Source organism: Vigna unguiculata, chromosome 3, assembly GCF_037176805.1.
Source record: "Vigna unguiculata cultivar grain cowpea cultivar isolate G323 ecotype 2 chromosome 3, ASM3717680v1, whole genome shotgun sequence".
In the NCBI taxonomy this organism is placed as follows: Eukaryota; Viridiplantae; Streptophyta; class Magnoliopsida; order Fabales; family Fabaceae; genus Vigna; species Vigna unguiculata.
Window position 1 is genome coordinate 35,595,415 of NC_140794.1, and position 20,014 is coordinate 35,615,428.

Here is a 20,014-nt window from a genome sequence, read left to right on the forward strand (position 1 = left end):
AGTAAGTAGATTGATTCCATTGCTTTTTCAAACTAGATTCATCATCGGTTATCTAAAGATTATTGCTCAATTAATTATTGTTGTAGATTTACAAATTAATCAATATAAAGTCTCAATTAATTTGTTGGCGTTCTCACTTTTAACCAAAGTACAGTCTCAATTAAAAGAGAGAACTTTTAGATTATCCAATGTAAATTCAACCAAAGTACAGTCTCAATCAAATTTATTATGCCTAATCATGTCTATTCTTTTATCTCCTCACCAAATCAAAAGCTTAATTAATTAAAGTAAAGTCTCAATTAATTATAGTTAGAGTAAATACCTTTAACCAAAGTAAAGTCTCAATTATTGGTAAAAACTCATTTAATCATATGAAAGTTTCTAAATAAAATAAAATTAAAGTCTCAATTCAATTTAAAAACCCTTGGACTCATATGACCAACATGCATATAGATTTAAAATCATTACTTCTTATGTGATTCAAAGATAAAAGACATAGATGAATTAAAACCTCAACAATAATAAAAAGAACAAAGAAATTAGTTGATCTAACCTCAGAATCCAATTAAGAAATTACAATGGAATCAACCCAAGAAGTTTAGAACTCCATGAATGCAAAATAAAGATAAAAGAAGAATAGAGAGAAGGAAAGAGAGAGAAAAAATTAGGCCCCCCCTAAGGGTTCCTAAATTCCGACGTGTCGAGCTTGTTCCTTCTGCTTCTCCCTTGGTGTCTTTATATAGGAGTTGGGCTGGGCATTTTTATTGCTAAAATCTCTCAAATATCTTTTAAAATAAAGATAAATATAAATATTTAAAAATATTTGGAGAGATATAGAGTATTTCACAAATATAGTTGGTTGATAATATCAATATCTAATATAATTAAATTAATTAATTACTTAAAGATATATGATAAATTATCACCAATTAATATTTGTATTAATTTTCCAAATCAACCCTTTGCAATCTCATCAAATTATCTTCTAAATAATCCAATATCTTCAAGATATATTTGTTTGTTGTGGATCTAAAAAGATTCCAGAAGATCTTGTCATATTTAAAAATATTTGGTAGTTAATATCTTTTAATATTTTATGATATAATTAAATACGATAATTATTTAAAAATATCAAATAAAATATCTAAAGATATATTTTTCCCAAATTATCTTCTACAATAAAGATAAAGAAAACCGCAAGGTCCAATTTTGTTGTTCCTCTCTTCTTGGTTTAGCCAAACTTCTTCACTTTTTCAAGTTTTTCTTACCGTCTTCATGGAATGCTTGGCTTGGATTTTTTTGATTTTGATAATTTCCTATTCTTGGATTTATCTTTAAGGTGTCATGAAGCTTTGAGAAATTTATTTCCACACCTCCATGAGCTCAACTTAGCTGCAGCTGCACTAACACACCTCAAAATATCCAAAGAAAATTTATGCAACTAAAAAGCTATTTTTAACATGCTTTTGAACCTCATGCTCAATAAACCCAATTATAGGAAATTCCAATTAAATCAATCTTTAAACACAAAAATTCAATTAAATACCCAAAATTAAACACTAAATGAGGGCAAAAATACGCACTCATCACACTGGCTCATCTCTCTCCTCTAGGATAGATTTGGTGCTGATGCACCAATGCTCCGCCTCCCCCGTGAGCAGATACACAGAGAATGCCAACCTTTTCTCCATGGGGCACATCATTGCATCATAGATGCGCTCTAGGTCCTTCAGCCATTGGTCTGCGGCGTCAGGACTAGTCTTGCCGTGAAACTTCACCGGATGATGCTTCGAGAAATCTTCTAAGCTCCACTCCCTGACCGTAGGTTATGATTCAAGACCGAAGGCAGGTGCAGCTGTCCTGATCTCTTGTAGCTGTCGGAGAGCCTCCATGTGTTGCAAATGGGCTTCCTCTGCAACTACCCTAGCAGCCTCCATCTACTGCATCACCACCTATTACTGCTCAAGCGACGCTGCCTGTCATTGCTATGATGCCTCTTGCTGCTGCATCATAACTATACTCTGCTGCGTCATAGCAGCTACCATGGCTTTTTTAGCTCTTGCGATGTCCGGGGCATCGCCCTAGGAGGATTAAGTGTTCCTACGATGAGGTTCCATAGTTCACTGGAACATAGAAAATCACTTGGTTAGGCTTGATGAGACAGGAATTTAACTAGAACACTTAGAAAGACACAGAGAAAGCTAAGCCGACATTCAAGTCCACAGACCTAAGGAATGACCGCTCTGATACCATAAATGTAACACCCCATTTAATTTAATAAGCAAAATTAAAGGTAGCGTCACATAAAGATAACATACTAGCGTAGTCCGGGAATTTGAAACTCAACTCCTTACAACCCAAGGCACACCACAATGCCTAACAGAAAATTGGATAAAGAGTTTAACCAAAAGTATATAGATCGAAGGACGAACAAATACATGGGCCATAGCCCTAAAGAAACTCATAAAGAAATTAGAAACCAGTCCACGCGGACTATGCAGCAGAATCACCACCTCCCTATTGCCTATGGGTGTTCCTCGCATCTGCTCACACCAACAAGTTGATGATCATCGCAAAAGAGAGTACCACATAGCAGAACACACAACAATAAAAGTAGGGTAAGCTAGAGCTCAAAATAATTTTATCAAGTAATCTATCTAATACACTTTCACAGTCAACCATACATAAAGCACTCAACATCCTACGACTCTCAAACCAATACACTAAGGACTCGACTCATCCGGATACATACAATCTGGTCAGATTCAGCGGATGGTTGTACTTGTGGTGGAGGCCTCTACTCACCCCCGAGCTGCTCACCCCCAAGCTATGTGTTACAAGTGTTACAATGAATCAATTTCCCTCAGCACAAGGTTAGCCCTTACGGAATTACAGGCCTCCTGCTACTCTCACCATAGGTCAGTCCGCTCTAAATGAGACTAACTGACTCCTTAGAGTGTCAGGATGCAACCTTACCTTGAATCCTTACCAGACCATACAGATGGGGCACCACCATAGACACCCACTAACAAGGGCTATGGAATTACGTCTCGACCCCTGAAGCACGACCCTGAAGCCCCACCTAGAGACTCCAAGGGATTACGTACATCATGCATAGGAGATTCATACCAACATCCATAAACAACCCTCATTTATTACATGTCGAACCAGTACTAACTCGTGTTACCAATCATGAGAAAAGCGTCTCCCATGATATCAATATCCTGCCACTGAATTACCAATCATCAATGTTCACTATTTTTCATGCCAGATTGGGGACCACACACATATCCAACCCCTCATGTATAATTAAGATAAGAGCATGCCAAACTCACCATTTATTTCATGTAAGCCCCCCTAATCATGTATACTCATCCCTATCAAGCCATCATAAAGTAATCCCATTAATTATACATCAAACATCCACGAACGGGAAGAAAGCCAAACTGAATCGCACACTCTCACCCAGCCTCTCGCTCAGGCAGAGGAGTCTCGCTCAAGCGAGAAGGTCTCTCGCTTAGGTGAGCTCTCCTCGCCTAGGCAAAGGCTCGAAAGACGAGAATAGTGGCTTTTACGCTGTCTCGCTTAGGCGAGACCCTCCTTGCCTGAGGGAGATGCTCGACCATTGAAAATGAGCTGGTCGCCTAAGCGACCTCTCGCGCGAGAAGACTTGTGCGAGCCTCTGCTCATCTCGCCTAGGAAAGGGCAGCTCCCTTGGGCGAGATTATCAGTCTACGCCCACTATTCACTCACATAACAGACAAAGCCAGGCCAAGCACATGCAACAATACACTTCACAAACTCAGAGCAATATACAGAACTGTAAATCACACGAATCATACACAAAGAATCATGTTAACAATGATTTTGCAGAAACCCTAACTTCCCGTACCTGGAAAGGGGTTACACGAGGCTTCGACACGGAACCATGGAGCACAACAGCTTGAGAGATGGACTTGGAAACTGGCGGAACAGCGAAACAGTAGCAGAACAGAGTTATTATGGAACCCTAAATGGAGGAAATACGGAAAAGAGCTTTTAGGGAGTAAAGGCATGAGATCGGGGATCACTTACATGGCACATAAAACAAAACTAAGCTTCGAGCGGACTTGTCCGAGGCGAGGTAGCAAACCCTAGCAAAGCTCTATTGCCGTAGTTGAGAGAGACGGCTGAAATCTATGAATGAGTGAGAGTGAGTGTTAGGGCAGATTAGGGTTTGGTTTTATCACTTGGGCCAGCCCTAGGCCCAATTACAAGGGGCAACCCTTTACTTTAGGCCATAAAAGAATAAAATAATTTTAATGGGCCTTACAAATGTGAGGGAAGTAATCCACTCCAAATAAAAGCAATTGATGGCAATATGGAATACACACATAAACAAGCAAATGTATAGAGCAAGATCACTGAAATTCTGAAGCAAAACACACCAAAAACGCACAAAAGAGTGATTTTCCCGAAAACACAGCACCAGAATTCAATTCTCAACATAATGGAATGATTCTTGTTGGAGAATTTTCGTTTATGACTTAGATTTTTGAAGCAACAATCAACTTAAATTTTGGTGCACTGAGTCACTCGTGACACTTCTCAAACAGAAGGTGTGTAGTGGAAAAAAATGTTGAAAACAGAAGCAAAAGCAGAGTGAAAGGGGAAGATGTTCAATAGGCAAATCAATTCAATTTGGAGCTTGATTATGATCTAGAATCAAGCATAGATGAAGATGAACATCTTAGGACACTCTAAAGCACAAACCAATCAGTGAACTGGCATTAAAATAGTGAGGAAAGTTGACTCAAACAGCCACACGCATAGCATGAAGCTTCATTGCGTTTTGGAGTGGAGTTTGGCACGGTTTCACTCAAGCAAGTGCAGAAAATGATTGTAAACGGTGGAAAATTGAAGAAACATGTAAAAGAAAGCATGAACAAGACATAGAACACAACTTGAACGGTGGAAATTGAAAAGAAAAAAAGAATCACCGAATAAAAATGACAAGAAACACAATAGAAGCAATAAAATGGTGTTGAAATGTAAAGGAAAGCTAGTAAATGATGTGAACCATAGCAAGCAAGGAAATCTACAAATAGAGTGTAGAACACTCTTGTAGTCTCATAGTTGCATGGAATCAATGGAGAAACACAATATAATAGACAATGAATGGTAAATGTGAAAGAGAAAAACAAAATAGAAGAAGAAGAAGAAGATGAGAACAAGACGGAAAATAAAGGAAACACAAGACTAGGAAATAACCTTACCAAACTGTGAGAGACCATGGTTTAATGGCTCTTGATACCATTATGGTGGAGCTCCAAAGGTTCATGAAGAACTCCATGGGCAGCGGAAATGGATGAAGGAATGGAGGCAAGTTTTGAAGGCACTTGCAAGCAATGGAAAGTGAAGGAGGTGATAGGATTTCCTAATCTATGCTAGCCTAACGAAGGTGGCTAGAGGTAGAGAGAGGAAATCTCTAGAAAGGGGTGACTCTCAAAGGCAATAGAGGGAGGAGTGCTCTCAACTAAAGATGCATCTATTGCTTAAAATTTTAAGAGTGATTACAAATGAGTGAAATTTTGCTTTTATATGAAGCCCTTTACACATGAGAAATGAGAGCCATTGGATGGAGTGGGGCTTGATCTTGGCCCTTAGATCAAGCTTGGAGAAGGAGGTAACTTCCTAGCCTTTGGATGAAGGCTTGGAAAAGAAGACACTTTCTTAGCCCTTGGAAGAAGGAGGCGCATGGGTGGAGTGTGGACTTGGCTCTATGGGATGCATGATCCATGAGGTCTAGGAAGGAGTGTTGACTTCCACTTAGTCCACCTTGGCCTTTTGATAGCTCATGGCTACCCCTCCTATTGGGCTTAGTCAAGCCCAATTTTAGTAATTCAACTACACATTGTTTGACTTATTATTCTAGAAAGCAAGGCTTAAACAATGGGCCAATCTTATTGCTTTTCTATTGCTCTTTGATACAGTTCTTCAAATCTTCATATCTTCTTTGGCCAATGTGAAGAGTGTGAGAAGCCCATGTGGGTTTGGGCCATCTTGAATGAAGCCCAATTGGATCTTTTTAAACATGCCTCTTGTTATTGGGCCTCTTGATGGGCTTGGGCTTGAGATGCATGTGGGCCATGGATTGGGCCTTGTGCATGATTTGGGCCTAGGCGTTGGCCAAGCTATAAGCCTTGTTGGGATCACATCACATGCCCTACAAACTATCATGGCTTAAGGAAGAAGAAATTAAAGTAACTCAACAAGTCCTCATTAACTTTTCAATTGGAAATTTTAAAGATGAGGTGTTATGTGATGTTGTGCCTATGGAAGCAACTCATATTTTGCTAGGTAGGCCATGTCAATTTCATAGAAAAGTCTTTTATGATGGCTATGCTAACACCTATGCTTTCTCCTTCCAAGGCAAGAAGTTCAAACTCCTACCTCTCTCACCCAATCAAGCAAATGAGAACCAAAATAAAGTGAAAGATGAGAGAAAATATGAAAAAGAAAAAGAGCAAGTTACCTCCAAAGTGTTACTTACCTCCAAAAAAAGATTTCCAAAGCAAGATGGACATCACCATTCATCCTTCTCTTCCAAGGCTCAAAAGGAAGACCTAATGCACAAGCATGAGAGGAATAATGGTCTAGAAAAGAGGGATGGCCTATTGACCTTTGACTAGGTTTGACTTGTTGACTTTAGTTGACTTATTGACCTTTGACTAGGTTTGACTTGTTGACTATAGTTGACTTGACTTAAGCCAACCTGCTAATCTATGTTTATTTGCTTTGTAGGTTAATTAGGAGTAAGAAAGCAATGCTAGGTGGCGCATGGTGATTGGAGAGCATAAATGATGTGGAGGAGAGAGTAAAGCAAATGCATAAAGCATAAAGTAAAAGGCATGAAGTGTACCTATGTACCTTTGTTTTTAGCACACTTTGGCCACTTTTCTGGAGACATATGAGACATATTCTTTGTCTCCTTTTGTGCTAGAACGAAATTAGCCTTGCACACACCATAGTTGTAACCTTATTTGACCTAGTTTCTAGAAGCTAGGGTTAGGTTTTTGTAGAGACAACCTTAGGTATCCTTTATTTTCTTAGAGGCCCCTAAACTCTTCTATATAAGGGGTGCTCCTAGACATGTAAAAGGGTTGAACATTTTGAAGTAAAAGCATTCTTGTGTCTCAACCATTTGTGAGAGTTTCCTCCCTTGGGAATGAATACTTTTAAGCCTTATCTTGCATAGCAAGTGGCGGCACACATCCACTCATCTTCAAGGTTGCCATGGCTTCTAGCCTAGCCTTGTAGTGGCGTGCTTCTCACATTTTTACCATTTCTTTCCTTTCCATTTTATGTTTTCTTCTTCCTTTAATTGTTCTTGGTTTTTTATGTTTTATGTGCTTTCCATTTCCTTTTTGTTTGAATCAATCCATCATCTTCTTGAGCTTTGTGAAAGGAACCTTCACATCTAGATAGCATACTATCGTAATGTCTAGTGGGGATTTCACTTAGTTTTCTTAATCAACTCACACCATATTCAATTATTTTAAAAAGGAACAACATAATCCTTCATCAGAGTGTGACCAAAAACACTTGGGTGCTTGTGAAGACCACACTTGGTCTTGGGTTTGACTTGTTTTATTGTCTAACATCTTTCTTGTCTCGGTTTTTGGTTATTTTTGGTGTAGGAACATGAATATGGATCCAATCTTGGAGGTAGAAGAGGAGGAGGAATCAGCTTCACCTTATTCCCCTCCCATGGTGACTCTTATGGCCCAAGAAAGTGAACAAATCACCCTTGCCAACATCCTACGTGAGATGGAAATTAGTAGCAAGGAAACTTTTGATCAATTGAGGGCGGATAGAAGATAGAGTGAGATCTTCCTTCAAGAGCACATCTAAAGACTTTGATGAAGGCATGACCACCTCCTTAGAAGCTCCATCAAGAAGGATCACTAGAAGCATGTCTAGAGGAGAGTCTTCTATTCCATCACCTTTATCTTTATTTTGCATTACTTTAGTTTGAATTCCCTAAGTTGGTTTCTAGTTGATTTATTTTGGTTGACTTGTTGACTTTGATCCAAAGTTGACCTTTGACCAAGATTAGATTAACTTAAACCAACATGCTAATCCTTGTTTGTCTTGTTTTGTAGGTAATTAAGAGAAAGTAGAGCATGACTAGGTGGCACTTGGTGATTGGAGCACTTGGATGAAGTGGAAGAGAGAGGAAAGCAAAAAGCATAAAGCAAAAGCAAAAGTAGACATGTACCTTGTCTCCTTTTGCCTTTGTGGTTTATGCCTTAGAAGGTCACTTGGTCTCCTTCCTCTTTTGGCCTAGAATCCTCATGGGAATGCCTCCACCAATCATCTCCCTTCACTTGGCCAAGACTCACTCTCACATTAGGTTTAGGGTTTGCTAGTTAATCCTTTTTCATGTTTTTGTATTTGCTAAAGGACCCCTATGAACTCCTATTTAAAGGGTGCTCCTTGTCTTGTAAAAGGGTTGATCATTTTGTTTCTAAACTATTGTGTTTCAACCATTAAATTTTCGTGAGCTCTCCTTCCTAGAAGTGAACTCACCTTTGCCTTATCTTGCTTGCAAGTGGTGGCACCATCACTCATCTCTAGGGCTTGGTTGGCTTAGATCCCCCTATGAGTGGCGTGCTTCTTCCATGCTTCATCTTCTATGCTTTCCATTTTTAATGTTTCTTCTTTCATTTTGGTTCTTTAAGTGTTGTTAATGCCGTGTGAGTTTAAGCTTGAATCCAACTCTCTTCTTCCTTTCATGAGCTTGAGAAATGAACCTTCACATCTAGATAGCTTGCTATCTTAATGTCCAGTGGGAATTTTCAAAAAGTTTTCTTAAACAACTTCACCATATTCATAAATCTAAAAGAAAACAAGATAATCCTTCATCATTTGGTATCTAGAGCTTTGGTTTTCCTTGAATATGGTGTTTTCATGTTCTAACCTTGTCTTGTGTAGCTATCTTTGAATGGTCCACATAAAAACAGTGCTGGCAGCAACGTGTGCGTTTTTGAAAAAAATACTACAGCTAGATTAGTGGTCCAAAAGTAACGTTCTTTATATCAAAAGAAAGCTCTGTGAGTCTAGTTTCCAACAAAAAAATAATTAACGCATTTGGAGTTCTGTGGAGAGAGTTATGATCAAATGAGTGAGCAAAGGTCAGAGCTGCCGAGAATACGAAAAACAACGTTTTCAGGTTATGTTGTGGCAATTTTGGCTTCGGTTTTGTGACTCTTTTGCTCCTAATTGTGGTTGGATAACATGTCTTTGGATGCTTGAGTCTCTTGTCATATGCTTCTTTGAGTTTTCTTGTTCTTGTTTCTAAGTATTTGAGCTATTGCATGAGATTTATGCCTTTTGTTGTTGTATGCTCCTTGAAATTGATTTTGACCTAATTTTTTTGGGAACTAAGTGTTCAAGACACCCTAAAATATCCTTCTCATCATCTTAAGTGCCTAGTTTTGAAAAGAAAAATTATTTTCATGACCAAAAACAGTTTGGCCGAGAGCTAATGTGTTGCTTGGTGAATCCCTTTGGCCATTTTTACTAGGTGTTATGCTACCAAATTTTATACTTGGATTTTGGGTGATATTGGCAAATTAGTTCCATGCTTTAACTTGGTTATGATCTTTCTTGGTGTATGCATAATTTGAGGTATAATCTTGGCTTGTTCAAATGCTTTCCATAGAGTCTTTGAAAGTGTTTTTCATTGCTTTAGTCTTGTTCAAGTTTTGTCTTTAAAAACAAGTTTCCTTAGAAGTTAAACTTTCTTATTTTTTGAGCTTTGCTTGCTTGTCTTTAGGTAATCTTTGTTTTGTCTTAGTAGTTTTCTTTTCCTTGTCTTCCTAGAGTGTTGTGGCCGAGCCACTTGTTTGAGCTTTGAAAAGGTTTTCATCTCTTTAAAGGTGTTTTCACTTGTTTGGAAGGTTTTTGAGTGCTAGCCTTGCTTGTGTGCTTTGGGAGTGTGATCAAAAACACTTGGGTGCTTGAGAAGACCACACTTCGTCTCGGGTTTGGAATTGCTTGTTAGCTAACCTCTTCCTTGTCTCGGTTTTTGGTGAGTTTTTGGTGTAGGAAAATAAATATGGATCCAATCTTGGAGGTAGAAGAAGAGGAGGAGTCGGTCTCACCTTATTCCCCTCCCATGGTGACTCCTATGGCCCAAGAAAGTGGACAAATAACCCTTGCCAACATCTTACGTGAGATGGAAGTGAGTAGGAGAGAAACTTTTGACCAATTAAGGGCGGATAGGAGGCAAAGTGAGATCTTCCTACAAGAGCACATCCAAAGACTTGAGCTTAGGGAAGAAGAAGAAGAATACACGGCTATGATGGTGGTGGAAGGCGCAATCAACTCCCACAAAGACAACCTCCACCAATCAAGATTCCATAGTTCAAGGGGGAGAATGATCCAAACCTCTACATAGAGTGGGAGCAAAAAGTGGACCAAATCTTCAATATTCATTTAGTTAGTAATCAAGAACAAGTAGATTTAGTAGTTTTAGAATTTAAAGATTATGCCATGACATGGTGGCATCAATTGTGTATGGACAATATTAACCAAGAGTCACCCGCGGCCTCTTGGATGGACATTAAAACTTTGATGCGCGCTAGATTTGTTCCTTCATACTATAGGAGGAAGACTCTTTTGAAGCTCCAAAGGCTTCAACAAGCGTCTATGTGTGTGAATGAATATTTTAAAATGATGGAGTCAATGCTTCTCAAAGTAGGACTCCAATTTGAAAGTGAAGAAGAAAAGGTAGCTAGATTTGTGAGTGGTCTTAGAAGAGAAGTTCAAGATGTAGTTGAGTTGTATGAGTATTCCACTCTTGACAAAATTTTACACTTGGCCTTAAAAGTTGAAAGTCAATTGAAAAAGAAACAAGAGGCCAAGAGGAATACTTCATACAATGAATACTACTCTAGAACTTGGAAAGGAAAAGAAAGAAAGGATGAGAAACCTCCTTCCAAAGACCACCCACCTAGGACCAATTCGTCTAGAACCTCCCATGAAAATGCAAACTCTTCTCAAAGTTCAAGAACTAGTTCCATCAAATGTTTTAAGTGTTTGGGCTATGGTCACATTGCTTCAAATTGCCCAACAAAAAGGAACATGATCTTGAACCCTAAAGGAGAGGTTGAAAGTGAACATTCTTCTCCCCCCTCCCCTAAAAGTTCTTCCTCCCACACTTCTTCCCAATCTTTAAGTGAGGATGAAATCAAACCTAATGAAGGAGGTTTGTTGGTGGTTAGGCACATGCTAGGCCAAGTGCCTAAAGAATTTGAAAACCAAAGAGAAAATATTTTTCACTCAAGGTGCCAAATCAACAACAAAACTTGCTCCCTCATAATTGATAGTGGAAGTTGTGTTAATGTGGCTAGCACAAGGGTTGTGGACAAGCTTGGCTTGAAAACCATCCCTCATGCCAAGGCCTATAAGCTTTCTTGGCTTAATGAGGAAGGTGAAATTAAAGTGGACAAACAAGTCCTTATTAACTTCTCCATTGGAAACTACAAGGATGAGGTATTATGTGACTTAGTGCCCATGGAAGTAACTCACATTTTATTAGGAAGGCCATGGCAATTTGATAGAAAAGCTTTTCATGATGGCCATGCTAACAAGTTTACCTTTAGCTTCCAAGGCAAAAAGATCACATTACTACCTCTTTCACCAAGAGAAGTCAATGAGGACCAATTGCAAATGATTAAGAAAAGAAAAGAAGAGAAGGCACAAAAGAAGGCGCAAGGGCATGAGTCCAAGAAGAGCATGATCACTCTCAAGGGGGTGAAGAAGGTAATGCTTGCCCAAAAACCCATCTTCCTAGCTTATCCTAGTGAATATTCCCCCTCCTTCCAAAACCCTCACTCTAGATGTCCCTTAGACTTGTCATTAGTCTTAGATGAGTTCAAAGATGTTTTTCAAGAACCTCGAAAGGGTCTCCCACCCCTAAGAGGTATAGAACACCAAATTGATTTCATACAAGGCTCATCTTTGCCTAATAGGCCAGCCTATAGGACTAGTCCCGAGGAGGCTAAAGAAATTCAAAAACAAGTGAATGAGTTGTTAGAAAAGGGGTGGGTGCAACATAGCATGAGTCCTTGTGCAATGCCCGTGATCCTAGTCCCCAAAAAGGATGGAACATGGAGAATGTGCATAGATTGTAGGGCTATCAACAACATAACCATCAAGTATAGGCATCCCATTCCTAGGTTAGATGATTTGATTGATGAGTTACATGGTGCAACCATATTTTCCAAAATAGACTTGAAAAGTGGGTACAATCAAATTAGAATCAAAGAAGGTGATGAGTGGAAAACCTCTTTCAAGACTAAGTTTGGATTATATGAGTGGTTAGTCATGCCTTTTGGCTTGACCAATGCACCTAGTACATTCATGAGACTCATGCACCATGTTCTTAGAGAGTTCTTAGGGAAGTTTGTTGTGGTATACTTTGATGACATTCTCATTTATAGTATGTCTCAAGATGACCACTTGCATCATTTAAGGAGTGTGTTAGAAACCTTAAGGAAGGCATCCTTGTATGCTAATATGGAGAAATGTGTGTTTGGGATGGATCATGTGATCTTCCTAGGTTTCAAAAGAAATCAACATGGGGTCCATGTGGACCAAGGAAAAGTGATGGCAATCAAGGATTGGCCTCCCCCAAAGAATGTAAGTGAGCTTAGGTCTTTCCATGGGTTAGCTAGTTTCTATAGGAGGTTTGTGCCAAACTTTAGCAACTTTAGCACCATAGCTGCCCCTCTCAATGAATTGGTCAAGAAAGGTGTGGCCTATAAGTGGGGCAAAGATCAAGAAAAGGCTTTTGAAACTTTAAAACAAAAATTGATCAATGCACCACTCTTAGCCCTCCCTAACTTCTCCAAAACTTTTGAAATTGAGTGTGATGCATCCAATGTAGGCATTGGGGCCGTGCTTCTCCAAGAAGGGCACCCCATAGCTTATTTTAGTGAGAAACTCAAGGGGAGTCACATCAATTACTCCACCTATGACAAAGAGCTTTATGCTCTTGTGAGAACTTTGCAAACTTGGCAACACTATCTTCTTTCAAAGGAGTTTGTGATACATAGTGACCATGAGTCACTCAAATTTTTGAAAAGCCAAGGCAAGTTAAACAAGAGACATGCTAGGTGGGTAGAGTTCTTAGAACAATTCCCATATGTGATCAAACATAAGCAAGGAAAGGCTAACATTGTGGCGGATGCACTTTCAAGAAGGCATTCCCTCCTTTCCATTCTTGAAACTAAATTTCTTAGTTTTGATCATATTAAGGAATTGTATCCAAAGGATATTGATTTCTCCCCCTGATGAGTACGTATTTTTGCCCTCATTTAATGTTTAATTCTGGGTATTTAATTGAATTTGTGTACCTAAAGAGTGATTTAATTGATAATTTTGATAATTAGGTTGTTTGAGCTTGTGTGATAAAAATGTCTTAAAAAGTGATTTTTAGCTGCATAAATTATTTTTGGATATTTTAACGTTTGTTGATGCAGCTGAAGTTAAGTTTTAAGCTCATTTAGAGGTGTGGAAATAAATTGATTAAAGCTTCATGACACCTTAAAGATAAATCAAAGAATAAGAAATTATCAAAAGCACAAAAATTCAGGCCAAGCATTACATGAAGACGGCAAGAAAAGCTTGAAAAAGTGAAGAAGTTTGACTAAACCAAGAAGAGAGGAAAGAAAAATTGGACCTTGCGGTTTTCTTTATCTTTATGATAGAAGATAATTTGGGAAAATATATCTTTAGATATTTTATTTGATATTTTTAAATAATTATCTTATTTAATTATATCATAAAATATTAAAAGATAATAACTACCAAATCTTTTTAAATATGACAAGATCTTCTTGAATCTTTTTAGTTCCACAACAAACAAATATATCTTGAAGATATTGGATTATTTAGAAGATAATTTAAGGAGATTGCAAAGGGTTGATTTGGAAAATTAATACAAATATTAATTGGTGATAATTTATCATATATCTTTAAGTAATTAATTAATTTAATTATATTAGATATTGATATTATCAACCAATTATATTTGTCAAATAGTCTATATCTCTCCAAGTATTTTTTAATATTTATATTTATCTTTATTTCAAAAGATATTTGAGAGATTTTAGCAACAGAAAAACCCAGTCCAATTCCTATATAAAGAGACCAAGGGAGAAGTAGAAAACAAGTTCGGGACTTCGGAGTTTTGGAACCCTTAGGGGTGCCTAATTTCGTTTCCTTTCTCTCTCTTTTCTTCTCTCTATTCTTCTTTTTATTTTGTATTCCATGGATTGCTAAACTTCTTGGGTTGATTCCATTGTAATTTCATTATGGATTTTGAGGTTAGAATGAATTAATTTCTTTGTTCTTTTTATTATTGTTGAGGTTTTAATTCATCTATGTCTTTTATCTTTGAATCTCGTAAAAAGTAATGATTTTAAATCTATATGCATGTTGATCATATGAGTTCAAGGGTTTTTAAATTTAATTGAGACTTTACTTTGATTTTATTTAGAAACTTTCATGTGATTAAATGAGTTTTTACCAATAATTGAGACTTTACTTTGGTTAAAGGTATTTACTCTAATGAAAATTAATCGAGACTTTACTTTGATTAATTAAGCTTTTTATTTGGTGAGGAGATAAAAGAATAGACATGATTAGGCATAGTAAAATTTGATTGAGACTGTACTTTGATTGAATTTACTATGGATAATCTAAAAGTTCTCACTTTTAATTGAGACTGTACTTTGGTTAAAAGTGAGAACGCCAACAAATTAATTGAGACTTTACATTGATTAATTTGCAAATCTACAACAATAATTAATTGAGCAATAATCTTTAGATAACCGATGATGAATCTATTTTGAAAAAGCAATGGAATCAATCTATTTTCTTTTCTATTGTTTTTATTTCTTTTTATCTTTTAAATTTTATTTCTATCTTTGTTTATCTGAATCCCCTATATGTTTTATTTTGTTTGACTAACCGCTTTGTATAGTTTTATAAGAACTAATTTGTTAAAAATCAATTCTGTGTTCGTTGGGAGACGACTTTGGGTTACTTTACCCTTACTATTTTGTTGACTACTTTCTTAACAATACTGAAGTTGTTATAGATAAGTAGTATTAATTTGAACGCGTCAACGACAGCGTTATCACCCCCATTCTTAGTGAGTGCCACCAAGGGGCTTACAAAGACTTTTACCTTCTCAATCAATATCTTTTCAAAGGTAAGAGACTTTGCATTCCCCAAGGTTCCTTAAGAGCCTCACTCATTAGAGAGGCACATGAGGGAGGATTAATGGGGCATTTTGGGCCAAACAAGACTTTGGAAGTCTTGAAAGAACACTTCTATTGGCCTCACATGAGGAAGCATGTAGATAGGCATTTCAAAGGTTGCATAGCATGCATGAAAGCCAAATCTAGAGTCCAACCCCATGGTCTTTACACCCCCTTGCCTATCCCTTCCAAGCCTTGGGTTGACATTTCTATGGATTTTGTCTTAGGTCTCCCAAGGACTAAAAAAGGTAGGGATTCCATTTTTGTAGTGGTGGATAGGTTCTCTAAGATGGCCCATTTCATTCCTTGCCATAAGATTTATGATGCAACTTATATTGCAAATCTTTTCTTCAAGGAAGTGGTAAGACTACATGGCCTACCTAGGTCCATTGTAAGTGATAGGGACTCCAAGTTCCTAAGCCATTTTTGGAGAACCTTGTGGGGTAAACTTGGCACCAAGCTTCTTTTCTCCACCACTTGTCATCGCCAAAGTGATGGCCAAACCGAGGTGGTTAATAGAACCCTAGGGCAAATGCTAAGATGTATGATAGTGCAAAACATTAGAGAGTGGGAGGAACTTCTTCCCCACATAGAGTTTGCCTACAATAGGGTTGTGCATTTCACTACTTCTCATTCCCCTTTTGAGGTTGTGTATGGGTTCAATCCCCTAACTCCCTTAGACCTCCTTCCCCTACCCACTCATGAGGCATGGACTTGCCAAGATGGTGAGACCAAAGCCAAGTACATCCAAGACTTGCATTCACAAGTTAAGGAAACCATTGAGAGGAGAGTTAAGAAACAACAAGAGGATGGTAATAAGGGAAGAAAGGAAGTCATCTTCCAAGAGGGAGATTGGGTTTGGCTTCACTTGAGAAAGGAGAGATTCCCTACTCAAGGGAAGTCTAAGTTCCTCCGTAGAGGGGATGGCCCCTTTCAAGTCATTAGGAGAATTAACAACAATGCTTATGAGTTAGACTTACCCCCAAGCTACAACATAAGTAACTCATTTAATGTTTGTGACCTTTCTCCTTAAGAATTCGTGGTCGAATTCTCTCCAAGAAGGGGAGGATGATGAAGGCATGACCACCTCCTTAGAAGCTCCATCAAGAAGGATCACTAGAAGCATGTCTAGAGGGGAGTCTTCTATTCCATCACCTTTATCTTTGTTTTGCATTACTTTAGTTTGAATTCCCTAAGTTGGTTTCTAGTTGATTTATTTTGGTTGACTTGTTGACTTTGATCCAAAGTTGACCTTTGACCAAGATTAGATTAACTTAAACCAACATGCTAATCCTTGTTTGTCTTGTTTTGTAGGTAATTAAGAGAAAGTAGAGCATGGCTAGGTGGCACTTGGTGATTGGAGCACTTGGATGAAGTGGAAGAGAGAGGAAAGCAAAAAGCATAAAGCAAAAGCAAAAGTAGACATGTACCTTGTCTCCTTTTGCCTTTGTGGTTTATGCCTTAGAAGGTCACTTGGTCTCCTTCCTCTTTTGGCCTAGAATCCTCATGGGAATGCCTCCACCAATCATCTCCCTTCACTTGGCCAAGACTCACTCTCACATTAGGTTTAGGGTTTGCTACTTAATCCTTTTTCATGTTTTTGTATTTGCTAAAGGACCCCTATGAACTCCTATTTAAAGGGTGCTCCTTGTCTTGTAAAAGGGTTGATCATTTTGTTTCTAAACTATTGTGTTTCAACCATTAAATTTTCGTGAGCTCTCCTTCCTAGAAGTGAACTCACCTTTGCCTTATCTTGCTTGCAAGTGGCGACACCATCACTCATCTCTAGGGCTTGGTTGGCTTAGATCCCCCTATGAGTGGCGTGCTTCTTCCATGCTTCATTTTCTATGCTTTCCATTTTTAATATTTCTTCTTTCATTTTGGTTCTTTAAGTGTTGTTAATGCCGTGTGAGTTTAAGCTTGAATCCAACTCTCTTCTTCCTTTCATGAGCTTGAGAAATGAACCTTAACATCTAGATAGCTTGCTATCTTAATGTCCAGTGGGAATTTTCAAAAATCTTTCTTAAACAACTTCACCATATTCATAAATCTAAAAGAAAACAAGATAATCCTTCATCAGACTTGAGCTTAGAGAAGATGAGAGGAGAAGGAGGAGATCTTCTTCCGAGGATTCTAGCCAATGGGAAAGAAGAAGAAGGCACGACCATGATGGTGGGGGAAGGTGTAATCAACTCCCACAAAGGCAACCTCCACCAATCAAAATTCTAAAGTTCAAGGGGGAGAATGATCCTAACATCTACATTCAATGAGAGCAAAAGGTGGACCAAATCTTTAATATTCATTTATAGACTTAGTAATTTTAGAATTTTAGGATTATGCCATGACATGGTGGCATCAATTGTGTATGGACAATATTAACCAAGAGCCACCCGCGGCCTCTTGGATGGACATTAAAAACTTGATGCACGCTAGATTTGTTCCTTCCTACTATAGGAGGGAGACTCTTTTGAAGCTCCAAAGGCTTCAACAAGGGTCCATGTGTGTGAATGAGTATTTTAAAATGATGGAGTCCATGCTTCTCAAAGTAGGACTCAAATTTGAAAGTGAAGAAGAAAAGGTAGCTAGATTTGTGAGTGGTCTTAGAAGGGAAATTCAAGATGTAGTTGTGTTGTATGAGTACTCTACTCTTGACAAAGTTTTACACTTGGCCTTAAAAGTTGAAAGTCAATTGAAAAAGAAACAATAGGCCAAGAAGAGTACTCCTTACAATGACTACTACTCTAAGACTTGGAAAGGAAAGGAAAGAAAAGATGAGAAACCTTCTTCCAAAGACCACCCACCTAGGACAAATGCGTCTAGAAACCCCCATGAAAGTGCAAACTCTTCCCAAGGTTCAAGAACTAGTTCCATAAAATGTTTTAAGTGTTTGGGATATGGTCACATTGCTTCAAATTGCCCAATAAAAAGGAACATGATCTTGAACCCAAAAGGAGAGGTTGAAAAGGAACATTCTTCTCCCCCCTCCCAAAAAAGTTCTTCCTCCCACACTTCTTCCCAATCTTCAAGTGAGGATGAAATCAAACCCAATGAAGGAGGTTTGCTGGTGGTTAGGCGCATGCTAGGCCAAATGCCTAAAGAATTTGAAAACCAAAGAGAAAATATTTTTTACTCAAGGTGCCAAATAAACAAAAAAACTTGCTCCCTCATAATTGATAGTGGAAGTTGTGTTAATGTAGCTAGTACAAGGGTTGTGGACAAGCTTGGCTTGAAAACCATCCCTCATGCCAAGCCCTATGAGCCATCTTGACTTAGTGGGGAAGGTGAGATCAAAGTAGACAAACAAGTCCTTATCAACTTCTCCATTGGAAATTACAAGGATAAGGTATTATGTGACTTAGTGCCTATGGAAGCAACTCATATTTCACTAGGAAGGTCATGACAATTTGATAGAAAAGCTTTTCATGATGGCCATGCCAACAAGTTTTCCTTTAGCTTCCAAGGCAAATCGATTACATTACTACCTCTCTCACCAAGAGAAGTCAATGAGGACCAAATTCAAATGTTAAAGAAAAGAAAAGAAGAGAAGGCGCAAGGGCATGACAATGAGTCCAAGAAGTGCATGATGACCCTCAAAAGGGTGAAAAAGGTATTGCTTTGATGAACGAATATCTTGTTCCTTTTTAAGATTATTGAATATGGTGTGAGTTGATTAAGAAAGCTAAGTGAAATCCCCACTGGACATTAAGATAGCAAGCTATCTAGATGTGAAGGTTACTTTCACAAAGCTCAAGAGAAGAAGATGATTTATTGATTCAAAACAAAAAGGAAATGGAAATCACATAAACCATAGAGAACCAAGAATAATTAAAGGAAGAAGAAAACATAAAATGGAAAGGAAAGAAATGGTAAAAAATGTGAGAAGCACGCCATTACAAGGCTAGGCTAGAAGCCATGGCAACCTTGAAGATGAGTGGATGTGTGCCGCCACTTGCTATGCAAGATAAGGCTTAAAAGTATTCACTCCCAAGGAAGGAAACTCTCACAAATGGTTGAGACACAAGAGGGTTTTTACTTTAAAATGTTCAACCCTTTGACATGTCTAGGAACACCCCTTATATAGAAGAATTTAGGGGCGTCTAAGCAAATAAAAGATACCTAAGGATGTCTCTACAAAACCGTAACCCTGGCTTCTAGAAACTAGGTCAAATAAGGTTACAAAAATGAGAGACAAAAGAGCTAACTATGGTGTGTGCAAGGCTAATTTCGTTCTAGCACAAAAGGAGACAAAGAATGTGTCTCATATGTCTCCAAAAAGTGGCCATAGTGTGCTAAAAACAAAGGAGACCAAAGGTACATAGGTACACTTGCTTTATGCATTTTTCTTTATGCTTTATGCCTTTGCTTTACTCTCTCCTCCACATCATTTATGCTCCCCAATCACCATGCGCCACCTAGCATTGATTTCTTACTCCTAATTACCCTACATAGCAAATAAACATAGATTAGCGTGTTGGCTTAAGTCAAGTCGACTATAGTCAACAAGTCAAACCTAGTCAAAGGTCAACAAGTCAACTAAAGTTGATTCAACTAAGCCAACTTAGGTGATGAAGGATTATCTTGTTCCTTTTTAAGATTATTGAATATGGTGTGAGTTGATTAAGAAAGCTAAGTGAAATCCCCACTGGACATTAAGATAGTAAGCTATCTACTAGATGTGAAGGTTCCTTTCACAAAGC